Source organism: Microcaecilia unicolor, chromosome 12 (genome assembly GCF_901765095.1).
Source record: "Microcaecilia unicolor chromosome 12, aMicUni1.1, whole genome shotgun sequence".
Classification (NCBI taxonomy): Eukaryota; Metazoa; Chordata; class Amphibia; order Gymnophiona; family Siphonopidae; genus Microcaecilia; species Microcaecilia unicolor.
Window position 1 is genome coordinate 69,733,992 of NC_044042.1, and position 12,644 is coordinate 69,746,635.

The window sequence follows — 12,644 nt, forward strand, 5'->3', positions numbered from 1 at the left end:
GAGTAGGCGAGAAGAAGGCTTTTAGCAATGCTATGATTTCTTTCTACGTCTGTTTGGGAAGGCTGGTGAGCCCAGTGCATGTATAATGGTATATGACGTTTTTTTCCTCATACACAGTCAAGGGACGACTCTCTTATGTTCAGTAATCTCAGTCTTATTTGCCTCCAAATAGAATGAAGGCTTCTCCACATGAGTACTAGGTATTTGGCTGTCCCATACCACAAATTCCTGAAAGCATAGGAGCCAACGTTTGAAAATAATTGAGGTGGTCTTTTACTAAACATTAACTCAAGTTATTTGCAGCAGGGCCCATTTTATTCCTATGGGCCCTGCTGCAGATAACTCGAACTAACCTTTTGTAAAAGACCCCCTGAGAATGCTAAACCCAATGGAAATTACACTATCTCTGGACACTGTTAAGGAGTTTGCTCAATATTGTGGGTGCTCAAGCACCCACAGAGCTGGCTCCTATGCCTAAATGTAACTCATAGTGGCCACAACTGCAAGTGAAGTTGCGGCTTTCATTACTAAGCATGTCTTTGGCTGATTGTGCTAGCCTCACAGATTAAAAACAGCACCCTCTTGCTGCCCATGCACATCAGCAGCAGCAGGATCCCATCCCTGTCATTAGGAAAAAATAGGATATAGAATATTGAGTGGAGTCAGCAGATTTTGATGAATCTTTGTTAGTACTAAGTCTGAGTATAGACTAGAGCGATGCACGGGGACAGAACATTCACCTGGCCCCACACGTCTCTGCTGAAATCTAACCCATCTCTGCCCGTCCACACTGGAATCTCCTCCATCCCCATCCATCCCCTGTACTAAAATAACTTGACTTGTGGTAAAATAACCCAACAACAGTAACCCATGTTGATAACTTCCCCTCTCAGTACTTATGGGGATTTCAATGCACCTAACCGTATTCATTAATTTTTTTTAGTTATTATCATTGCTAAGCTAACTTAGAAATAAACTAATGGGCAGATGATCAAAAGCCCCGTGCTGTTCCAAACCACTTTAAAAATGGTGCTGGAACAGCATGGGGTTTTACCGCCCCTATGATCAGAGATAATAGCAAAAGCCCAGACCTGTCAAACACAGGGGCTGGAGGTCCACAGGACCACCAGACCCCCCAAGTACCCCCATCCTGAGTCAAGTGACACAGGAAGCTGGAGGTCCAGTGGACCTCCAGTCCCCCCGACACAGGTTTGAGGGGGCTGGAGATCCGGTGAGTCTCCAGCCCCCTAACCCACCTGGCATCGCCTCCCATGAGCCGCGAGTCATTCCCTACCCCATCCCTAGTGGTCTTAGTGGCCCTTCTCTACCCTCTACCTTTGTTGGAGGAGGGAGGTGGCCTCCATCCTCTTCCATAGTCCTGTTTCAATCATGACTAAATCACAAAAATGTGCCTTAAATGACCACTGGAGGGATTATGACCCCCTCCCACCCCCAAAGATGTGAAAGAAACAGTACATACTAGCCTCTATGACAGCCTCAGATGTTATGGCCAGTTGTATTAAAGCAGCAAGCAGGTTCTCGGAGTAGCCTAGTGGTCGGTGCAGTGGACTGTAGAGAAGGGGGCCCAGGCCCATTTCCCACTCTGTTACACTTGTGGTGGAAAGGGTGAACCCTCCAAGACCCACCAAAAACCTACTTTCTCCGAGGACAAGCAGGCTGCTTGTTCTCACGACTGGGTTGACGTGCACGGCAGCCCCCACCAACCGGAACAAAACTTTGCGGGCGGTCCCGCACGCAGGGCACGCCCACCGCGCATGCGCGGCCGTCTTCCCGCTCAGTCTTTTCTTTTCTGCGCTGGAGAGAGCCGTGTTCGTCTCTCTCTCTGTCAGACCCGGAAACCGGAGCGCGAGTTTTTTCTTCTTCGTTGTTTTCTCTGTTTTATTTGGTTTCAAAAAAAAAAAAAAAACCCAGAAAACTTTGTTTCCCCCTTGTACTTTTAGCGGGGGCGTCTCGTTGCGGCCTTGTGGCCGCGCGGTCGATTTATTTTTCGAGGTGTGATTTTTACCGCCACCATCGACGACTTTGACTTCGCCGACGCGATTTTTCCGTCTCTGTCCTCGAAGGTCCCGAGTGGATTTAAGAAGTGTGGTCGGTGCGGCCGGCATATCTCGCAGACCGACACTCACGCTTGGTGCCTCCAGTGCCTCGGGCCAGAGCACGATACCAAGACGTGCACCTTGTGTCTCGGTTTACGGAAACGGACACAGGTGGCGAGGCAAGTTCTGCGGGACCGTCTTTTTGGAACTTGCGCCGGCCCCTCGACGTCGACTTCGACGGCATCGGTGTCGATGGCCGGATCTTCGGTACTGGTACCGATGTCCACGAAATCGGCACCGACCCCAGGAGCACAGGTCCCGTTGGCCCGCCGGTCTTCCGGAGATGGCAGGGGTGAGCGGCCGCGTGGGCAATCGGCCCCGGTCACTCTCTCTACCCAGGACCCTCGGGACTGAACCCTGTCGGACCCGATCCCTCGAGGCCGAGGGGGATCTACCTCCTCCTCTTCGGTACCACCGAGTGCCGATGATGGGCACCGAAAAAAGACAAAAAAGCACCGTCATCGGTCGCCCACGGCGCATGTGGCTACCGGCTCCAGAGATGATTCGACGCCGAGGAAGCGGCAGCACCGGGAGGAGGGTTCCCCCTCGGTGGTAGAGGTATCGTTACGTCAGGGCACCAGCACTTCGGTGCCGTCTCCTGGACCCAAACAGCTTCCGGCACCGACACCTCTACCGGCCCCCTCGCCTTTCCCGACAGCGGGCCTGGACGAGTGCCTCCGAGCCATCCTTCCGGGGATTCTGGAAGGGCTGATGCGCCAGACTGTGACGGCGCCGGGGGTGCTTGCGCCCTCGGCGCCGTTGACGGAGGCGCCGGCATGCTCTAGCCCGGTGCCGAGGCCTTCGACACCGACGCCGCTTGCGGTGCCAGTCTTGACCGCCACACAGGTAGAGTCCCCGTCGATGTCGATGGAGGGAGCTTCATCCCCGCCGGCGCGGGAGTCCACCGCTCGACGACGCCACCGAGGACTCGGTGCCTCGAAGTCGAGCCGGGCCCGGTTGAGGTCTGAGCTACAGGAGCTCATGTCCGACACCGAGGAAGAGGCCTCATGGGGGGAGGAGGAGGACCCCAGATATTTCTCCTCAGAGGAGTCTGTGGGCCTTCCCTCCGACCCCACTCCTTCACCAGAGAGGAAGCTCTCGCCACCTGAGAGCCTCTCCTTTGCCTCCTTCGTCAGGGACATGTCTATTTGCATTCCCTTTCCCGTGGTCTCTGTGGATGAGCCGAGGGCCGAGATGCTTGAGGTCCTCGACTATCCATCACCACCTAGAGAGTCCTCCACGGTACCGTTGCACAATGTCCTCAAAGAGACACTGCTTCGGAACTGGTTGAGACCTTTATCTAATCCCACCATCCCCAAGAAAGCGGAGTCCCAATACAGGATCCACTCAGACCCAGAGTTAATGCGGCCTCAATTGCCTCATGACTCGGCGGTCGTGGACTCTTCTCTCAAGAGGGAACGGAGTTCGTGGGATACCACCTCGGCGCCCCCGGGGCGGGAGTCTCGCACTCTGGACTCGTTTGGGAGGAAGGCCTACCAATCTTCAATGCTCGTGACCCGCATCCAGTCCTACCAGCTGTACACGAGCATACACATGCGGAATAATGTGAAGCAACCGGCGGACCTGGTCGACAAGCTCACCCCGGAGCAGTCCAGGCCTTTTCAGGAGGTGGTCAGGCAGCTGAAGGCGTGCAGAAAGTTCCTGTCCAGGGGTATATATGACACCTGTGATGTGGCTTCTTGTGCTGCGGCCCAAGGTATAGTGATGCGCAGGCTCTCATGGCTGCGTGCCTTTGACCTGGACAACCGCACCCAGCAGCAGCTGGCCGATGTCCCTTGCCGGGGGGATAATATTTTTGGTGAGAAGGTCGAGCAGTTGGTGGACCAACTACATCAGTGGGAAACCGCCCTCGACAAGCTCTCCCACCGGGCGCCTTCAGCATCCACCTCAGCAGGTGGACGTTTTTCCCGGGCCAGGCAGGCTGCGCCCTACGCCTACAACAAGCGTAGGTACACCCAGCCGGCCCGAAGGCCTCCTCAGGCACAGGGACAGTCCCAGCGCGCTCGTTCCCGTCAACAGCGTGCGCCTAAGCAGCCCCCGGCGCCTCCACAGCAAAAACCGGGGACGGGTTTTTGACTGGATCCATGGGAACATAGCCGCCATCAAAGTGTCCGTGCCGGACGATCTGCCAGTCGAGGGGAGGTTAAAACTTTTTCACCAAAGGTGGCCTCTAATAACCTCCGACCAGTGGGTTCTCCAAATAGTGCGGTGCGGATATGCCCTGAATTTGGCCTCCCCTCCAACAAATTGTCCTCCGGGAGCCCAATCCTTCAGCTCCCAGCACAAGCAGGTACTTGCAGAGGAACTCTCCACCCTTCTCAGCGCCAATGCGGTCGAGCCCGTGGCGCCCGGGCAGGAAGGGCAGGGATTCTATTCCAGGTACTTCCTTGTGGAAAAGAAAACAGGGGGGATGCGCCCCATCCTAGACCTGAGAGGCCTGAACAAATATCTGGTCAAAGAGAAGTTCAGGATGCTTTTCTTGAGCACCCTTCTACCAATGATTCAGAAAAATGATTGGCTATGTTCCCTGGATTTGAAGGACGCATACACTCACATCCCGATACTGCCAGCTCACAGACAGTATCTCAGATTCCGCCTGGGGACACGGCACTTTCAGTATTGTGTGCTGCCCTTTGGGCTCGCCTCTGCCCCACGGGTGTTCACGAAGTGCCTCGTGGTGGTCGCGGCGTATCTACGCAAGCTGGGAGTGCACGTGTTCCCATATGTCGACGATTGGCTGGTCAAGAACACCTCGGAGGCAGGAGCTCTCCGGTCCATGCAGTGCACTATTTACCTCCTGGAGCTGCTGGGGTTTGTGATAAATTACCCAAAGTCCCATCTCCAGCCAGTCCAATCTCTGGAATTCATAGGAGCTCTGCTGAATTCTCAGACGGCTCAGGCCTTTCTTCCCGAAGCGAGGGCCCACAACCTCCTGTCCCTCGCTTCCCAGACCAGAGCGTCTCAGCAGGTCACAGCTCGGCAGATGTTGAGACTCCTAGGTCATATGGCCTCCACAGTTCATGTGACTCCCATGGCTCGTCTTCACATGAGATCTGCTCAATGGACCCTAGCTTCCCAGTGGTGCCAGGCCACCGGGAATCTAGAAGATGTCATCCGCCTCTCCATCAGTTGCCGCACTTCCCTGCACTGGTGGACCATTCGGACCAATTTGACCCTGGGACGCCCATTCCAAATTCCACAGCCCACGAAAGTGCTAACGACGGATGCATCTCGCCTGGGGTGGGGAGCTCATGTCGATGGGCTTCACACCCAGGGACTGTGGTCTCTCCAGGAAAAGGATCTGTAGATCAACCTCCTGGAGCTCCGAGCGGTCTGGAACGCACTGAAGGCTTTCAGAGATCGGCTGTCCTGTCAAATTATCCCAATTCGGACAGACAATCAGGTTGCATGTATTACATCAACAAGCAGGGGGGCACCGGATCTCGCCCCCTGTGTCAGGAAGCCGTCGGGATGTGGCGTTGGGCCTGCCAGTTCGGCATGCTTCTCCAAGCCACATACCTGGCAGGTGTAAACAACAGTCTGGCCGACAGACTGAGCAGAGTCATGCAACCGACGTGTGGTCGCTCCATTCCAGAGTGGTACGCAAGATCTTCCGAGAGTGGGGCACTCCCTCGGTGGACCTTTTCGCCTCTCAGACCAATCACAAGCTGCCTCTGTTCTGTTCCAGACTACAGGCACAAGGCAGACTAGCGTCAGATGCCTTTCTCCTCCATTGGGGGACCGGCCTCCTGTATGCTTATCCTCCCATACCTTTGGTGGGGAAGACCTTACTGAAGCTCAAGCAAGACCACGGCACCGTGATTCTGATAGCGCCCTTTTGGCCCCGCCAGATCTGGTTCCCTCATCTTCTGGAGTTGTCCTCCGAAGAACCATGGAGATTGGACTGTTTTCCGACTCTCATTTCGCAGAACGACGGAGCGCTTCTGCACCCCAACCTTCAGTCTCTGGCTCTCACGGCCTGGATGTTGAGGGCGTAGACTTTGCTTCGTTGGGTCTGTCTGAGGGTGTCTTCCGTGTCTTGCTTGCCTCTAGGAAGTATTCCACTAAAAAGAGTTACTTTTTCAAGTGGAGGAGGTTTGTCGTTTGGTGTGAGAGCAAGGCCCTAGAACCTCGTTCTTGTCCTGCACAGAACCTGCTTGAATACCTTCTGCACTTATCAGAGTCTGGTTTCAAGACCAACTCAGTAAGGAATCACCTTAGTGCGATTAGTGCTTACCATCTTCGTGTAGAGGGTAAAGCCATCTCTGGAGAGCCTTTAGTCGTTCGATTCATGAGAGGCTTGCTTTTGTCAAAGCCCCCTGTCAAGCCTCCTGCAGTGTCATGGGATCTCAACGTCGTCCTCACTCAGCTGATGAAACCTCCTTTTGAGCCACTGAATTCATGCCATCTGAAGTACTTGACCTGGAAGGTCATTTTCTTGGTGGCAGTTACTTCAGCTCGTAGGGTCAGTGAGCTTCAAGCCCTGGTAGCTCATGCTCCGTATACTAAATTTCATCATAACAGAGTAGTGCTCCGCACTCACCCTATGTTCCTGCCAAAGGTTCCATCTTAACCAGTCAATTGTCTTGCCAACATTCTTTCCCAGACTGCATACCCGCCCTGCTGAACGTCAGTTGCACACATTGGACTGCAAGCGAGCGTTGGCCTTCTATTTGGAGCGGACACAGCCCCACAGACAGTCCGCCCAATTGTTTGTTTCTTTCGACCCCAATAGGAAAGGGGTCGCTGTCGGGAAACGCACCATCTCCAATTGGCTAGCAGATTGCATTTCCTTCACTTACGCCCAGGCTGGGCTGACTCTTGAGGGTCATGTCACGGCTCATAGTGTCAGAGCCATGGCAGCGTCGGTGGCTCACTTGAAGTCAGCCACTATTGAAGAGATTTGCAAAGCTGCGACGTGGTCATCTGTCCACACATTCACATCACATTACTGCCTCCAGCAGGATACCCGACGCGACAGTCGGTTCGGGCAGGCGGTGCTGCAGAATCTGTTTGGGGTTTAAATCCAACTCCACCCTCCAGGACACGAATTTATTCTGGTCAGGCTGCACTCTCAGTTAGTTGTTCTTTGTAGGTCAATTTCTGTTATGCCCTCGCCGTTGCGAGGTTCAATTGACCTGGATTCTTGTTTTGAGTGAGCCTGAGAGCTAGGAATACCCCAGTCATGAGAACAAGCAGCCTGCTTGTCCTCGGAGAAAGCGAATGATACATACCTGTAGCAGGTGTTCTCCGAGGACAGCAGGCTGATTGTTCTCACCTACCCTCCCTCCTCCCCTTTGGAGTTGCGTTTTCACTCATTTTGCTTGTCATTCAACTGAGCGGGAACGGTCGCGCACGGGCGGGAAGACGGCCGCGCATGCACGGTGGGCGTGCCCTGCATGCGGGACCGCCCGCAAAGTTTTGTTCCGGTTGGTGGGGGCTGCCATGGACGTCAACCCAGTCGTGAGAACAATCAGCCTGCTGTCCTCGGAGAACACCTGCTACAGGTATGTATCATTCGCTGTATCCACCTATAGGTGACACCTGAAGATATAAGGGCTATTGTAGTGGAGTATAGTTGAGTACAGAATGCTTTTGGTGGGTTTTGGAGGGCTCACCATACAATATAAGGCGGTAATGGTGAGATATGAAGTCCACTGCAGTGCCCCCTAGGGTGCCCACTGCTCTGCTGGGATGTCTGTGGTGCCACAAGAATGCTGGCCTCCCAGATGTCCCAATGGCTTGTTTTTGTGTTTTTCCCTTGGAAGGTTTTTTTCCCCCCAAAACGGTTACAAAAGTAAAACGCACTGAGCACAAGACGTCTACAAAACATATAGAAAATGACCTTTTTCGAAACAAAAAGATGTTTTTCTGGTTCAAAATGACCATGGACCCTGTTTACTAAGGTGCGTTAGTGTTTTTAGCATGCCTGCACGTAGAGCATGCGCTAACCACATAGGATCCTATAGAGATATTGTAGGCACATACATGGTTAACGTGCCTATAACGCTGCTTAATAAACAGGGCCCCATGTTTGCTACTTGATTTTTGGATGTTTTCAGCAAAATGTCCAAAATTTTAGACATCATATCAAAAATGTCCCATTTTGCCATATTTTGTATTGTTATTTGAATATTTTTACTGTTGTAGTTGTCTATTGCTTATGTTTGACTTATTCTTGAGTGAATTCTGAGGAGTAGCCTAGTGGTTAGTGCAGTGGACTTTGATCCTGGGGAACTGAGTTCAATTCCCACTGCAGCTCCTTGTGACTCTGGGCAAGTCACTTGACCCTCCATTGCCCCTGGTACAAAAAAAAAAAAAAGTACCTGAATATTTGTAAACCGCTTTGAATGTAGTTGCAAAAACCTCAGAAAGGTGGTATAGCAAGTCCCCTTTCCCTTTAAAAAGGCGGTAAATAAATTCTAATAAATAAAATCATTAATGTGGACTTGAGGAAAATCCACTCTATATTTCTGCAGTAAGCAGCATGGATGAGATCTTGCCTGGTACTTGTGGCCTGGATTGGCCACTGTTAGAAACAGGATACTGGGCATTCACTTAGGGGTCCTTTTACTAAGCTGCAGTAAGCACTAACGCATGCTTCCCTCAGCAAAAAAGGCCTTACCCCGGAAGCATGCTCAGGCATCCCATGGTAATTTTGTGATCAGCATGTGCTTCCCATGCTGAAAAAAAATAAATATTCGTTTTTTAGTTCTGGGGGTGAAGAGTAAGCATGTTCTGGGTAATCAGCACAGCTACATTGCCACACACTAACCGATTTGCGACTGATTAGCACATGATCCTGCCTACAAAACAGGTGGCAGTAGAGGCTCATGCACTAATGCCCATGCTCTAATTTATTTATTTATTTATTGCATTTGTATCCCACATTTTCCCACCTATTTGCAGGCTCAATGTGGCTTACAGAGTTTTGTTATGTCATAGTCATTACAAGATGTCAGATATCATTGGTAGTGTACAGAGTTTTGTTATGGCATATTCATTATAGGATACTAGATACATTTGGTAGTATACAAAGGGAAAAGATAAGGAAGGTTTTAGAAAGAATAGTATAGAAGGTGGACTGTCAAAGCTTAGTGGATGGCCATTAATTCAAACAATTGAAATAGTGTCCATTTTACTGCTGTAGTACAAATGGCCTTAGGGTGCAGGAATGACCCATATAAAGACACACTAAGGCCACTTTTTACCGCAGTTTGGTAAAAGGATCCCTTAGTGTGAGAGCTGCACAACTTGAGAAGTAAGAAAAAGGTAGAACATTTGAGAGCATTTGCAGAGAACTTGACTATTCCAGAAAACTAAGTGCCTTCCTTCTGCACATAGTTTAGATGTACATGTGGACACATACTCAAGCTAGAAGTCCTTCCTAACCAATTAGCCATTTTCAGATCTAAGTTTCATTAACTTTCCTTAAAACCACCCAAATCTTAGGAAGAAGGTTATGGTCTACTATTTTTTTTTTTCTTGCAAAGCATTGAGAACGTTGCTAACCTTAACCTGCAAATTTCCTTCTTTTGCTTGTGCTTAGTCAAGCAGTGAATCCTATAAATGCATTTAAACAGCATGGATCACAATGTTAGGATCAGCTACAGCACTATCCAACATATACTGTCTTTTGGGAAGCACATAGCACTGTGTCACCTGAAAAGGGCCCTTACCTGCCCTTACAGCAATCTTGATATGCAACATCGTATGACACAAGGCCAAAGATTTGATGCCACAAGAACCTGAAAAGTGCTAGAACTACCATTTACCATCCAGAAAATCCTCAAACATTTTCTTTGTTGTATTATTTTAGGACACCCGAGGGTCATTTTCAATATGATGTCCAAATCCGATTTTGGACGTTTTGCAAAAAAACATCCAAAAATCTAGTGCAACACGTGGTCAGAAAAATATCTTTTTGGTTCAAAAATTGCCTTATTTTAGAAGTTTTTGTACTCAGTGCATTTTTCTTTGAGCTATTTTCAAACAAAAAAAAATCCAAGGGAAAAACATACAAAAACAAGCCATTGGGACATCTGTGGGGCCAGCAGTCATACTAGACTGGCCACACAGACAACCCAGCAAAGCTGTAGGGCAGCCTAGAAGGCACTACAGTGAAATTTACATAAAAGGTCCCAGGTACACATCACATCATAGCCCTCTAGGAATAGCAAAACATGTACTGTACCAAACTGTATATCACTACAATAGCCCTTATGCCTGTAGGTGTCACCTATATGTGGGTTCAGTAGGTATTTTGTGGTGCTCACCAGTTAGAATAGGAAATAGGCCTAGATTCCCATCGCTATAGACCACTGCACCAACCACTAGGCTACTCTCGGGACCTACTTGCTGCTCTAAGAGGAATGTCCATGGTATCTGCCGCTATCATAAAGCTTAGTAAGTCACTTTCACTTCTTAGGGGGGTTGGAGGGGGTCAGTGACCACTGGGGGACTAAGGGGATGGTGCCTTTATTCCTCCAGTAGATCTGGTCAGTCTGGGCACCTTTTTGGCACTTAGTCATTATTGGAACAGGTCTAACCAAAAACATCCCATTTTTTGCCCTGGATATTTTTACAATGCTCCATTATTGCAGAAAAACGTCCAAATCGTAAGCCCACCCTAGTCCCATCTAAAACATGCCTCCAACATGTCCCCTTGAGATTTAGACTAACTGAATAGAAAAACATCTGTAAAATGAGTATCAAAAATAGTGATTTGGATGTTTATACTAAAAAAAAAAAATAATAATAAAAAAGTCCTTCTGCCTCTTTGTGCCATTTTTTTTTTTGTGAATGTTTTTCTGTTTTGAAAATGAGCCCCTAACTGTGGCTGGAGCCACTCACTCTTATGTAATGCATGACCTAAAAGGTGAAATCTCCACCTCAAACTGGGATTACAGACCTTGGAGTATCTTGTAGGATTTCAGGTCCCAGTGTGTGAGATTTTAGGCCTTAGGCAGTAATAAAGACTTCTCTAGGCTGCTGCTCATTTTAAAGTGTGGTTAATGAATTTTAGGCTGAAATTTTGGCTTTTTGGCTTTGCCTTCTTTGCCCTTTTCCGGCTCGTATTCCAGAGGCACTCCATGCCTTTCCACTCTGTAACAAGGATTCGTGTGTCTGCGTGTGCATGATAGTAAATAGGCTGAACGTGTTAAAAAGAGAGCTGGGACTCAGGAAAGCACAAAGGAACAAGAAGAGCAATAGGGAAACAGATAAGTGGAGGAGTGGCCTAGTGGTTAGGGTGGTGGACTTTGGTCCTGGGGAACTGAGGAACTGAGTTCGATTTCCGGCACAGGCAGCTCCTTGTGACTCTGGGCAAGTCACTTAACCCTCCATTGCCTGCTGCATTGAGCCTGCTATGAGTGGGAAAGCGCGGGGTACAAATGTAACAAAAATAAAATAAAAATAAAAAATAATTTAATAAAAAGAAAATTCTGGTGGGAATTAAAATGGTTACGGGGGTTTTGCCCCATCCCCTTTAGCAGTGGTTTGGTTAATAATGGTGTGCCCTAAAAAAGTGAAAAGATGGGCTCAGAAGTAGGATCAAAAACATTATGCACTGAGCTCCCACCACATTGGCTTCCTGCACTGCCGGTGTAGCTAGAATTAGAGCACAGCTGCTGATGCTTGCACCACTCCAAGCCCAGTTTAAAAAGATTACAATCTCCATCTAATGTTAAAGTGGAATCCTCTATCTCTGCCAGGATGCCTGGGCTAAGATCAGCTTAGGGGCCATCACCAGGTTGGAAGCATGCAGGAGAAAGGGCCAGGGCAAGAAGCATGCAGTGGAAAGGGAAGGGGCCAGGGTCAGGCCTGGCAGTGTGCAGGGCAATAAGATATGATATGCAGGTGTCAGTGAGCTTGCAGTGTTAAACAGATTCTGTGTTGCTCTAGTGCAAGAGAAATCCATTATCCTAGTGGGAGAATTCTAGTGACTCCAGGTGGAATCAGATTCATTATCCTATGATAGATATGGATTGGAGTTAGAACCACAGTAACCTCAGACAATGGGAACGAGCTGAAGGAAGCATTTGTTTGAATAAGTATCTTGGAACAGGGTAAACCATTAGTACAGTGGTTCCCAAACCTGATCCTGGAGGCAGCCCAGCCAGTCAGGTTTTTGGGATATCCACAATGAATATTCATGAGAGAGATTTGCATGCAGTGGAGGCAGTGCATACAAATATCTCTCATGAATATTCATTGTGGATATCCCAAATACAGTGGGGGAAATAAGTATTTGATCCCTTGCTGATTTTGTAAGTTTGCCCACTGACAAAGACATGAGCAGCCCATAATTGAAGGGTAGGTTATTGGTAACAGTGAGAGATAGCACATCACAAATTAAATCCGGAAAATCACATTGTGGAAAGTGTATGAATTTATTTGCATTCTGCAGAGGGAAATAAGTATTTGATCCCTCTGGCAAACAAGACCTAATACTTGGTGGCAAAACCCTTGTTGGCAAGCACAGCGGTCAGACGTCTTCTGTAGTTG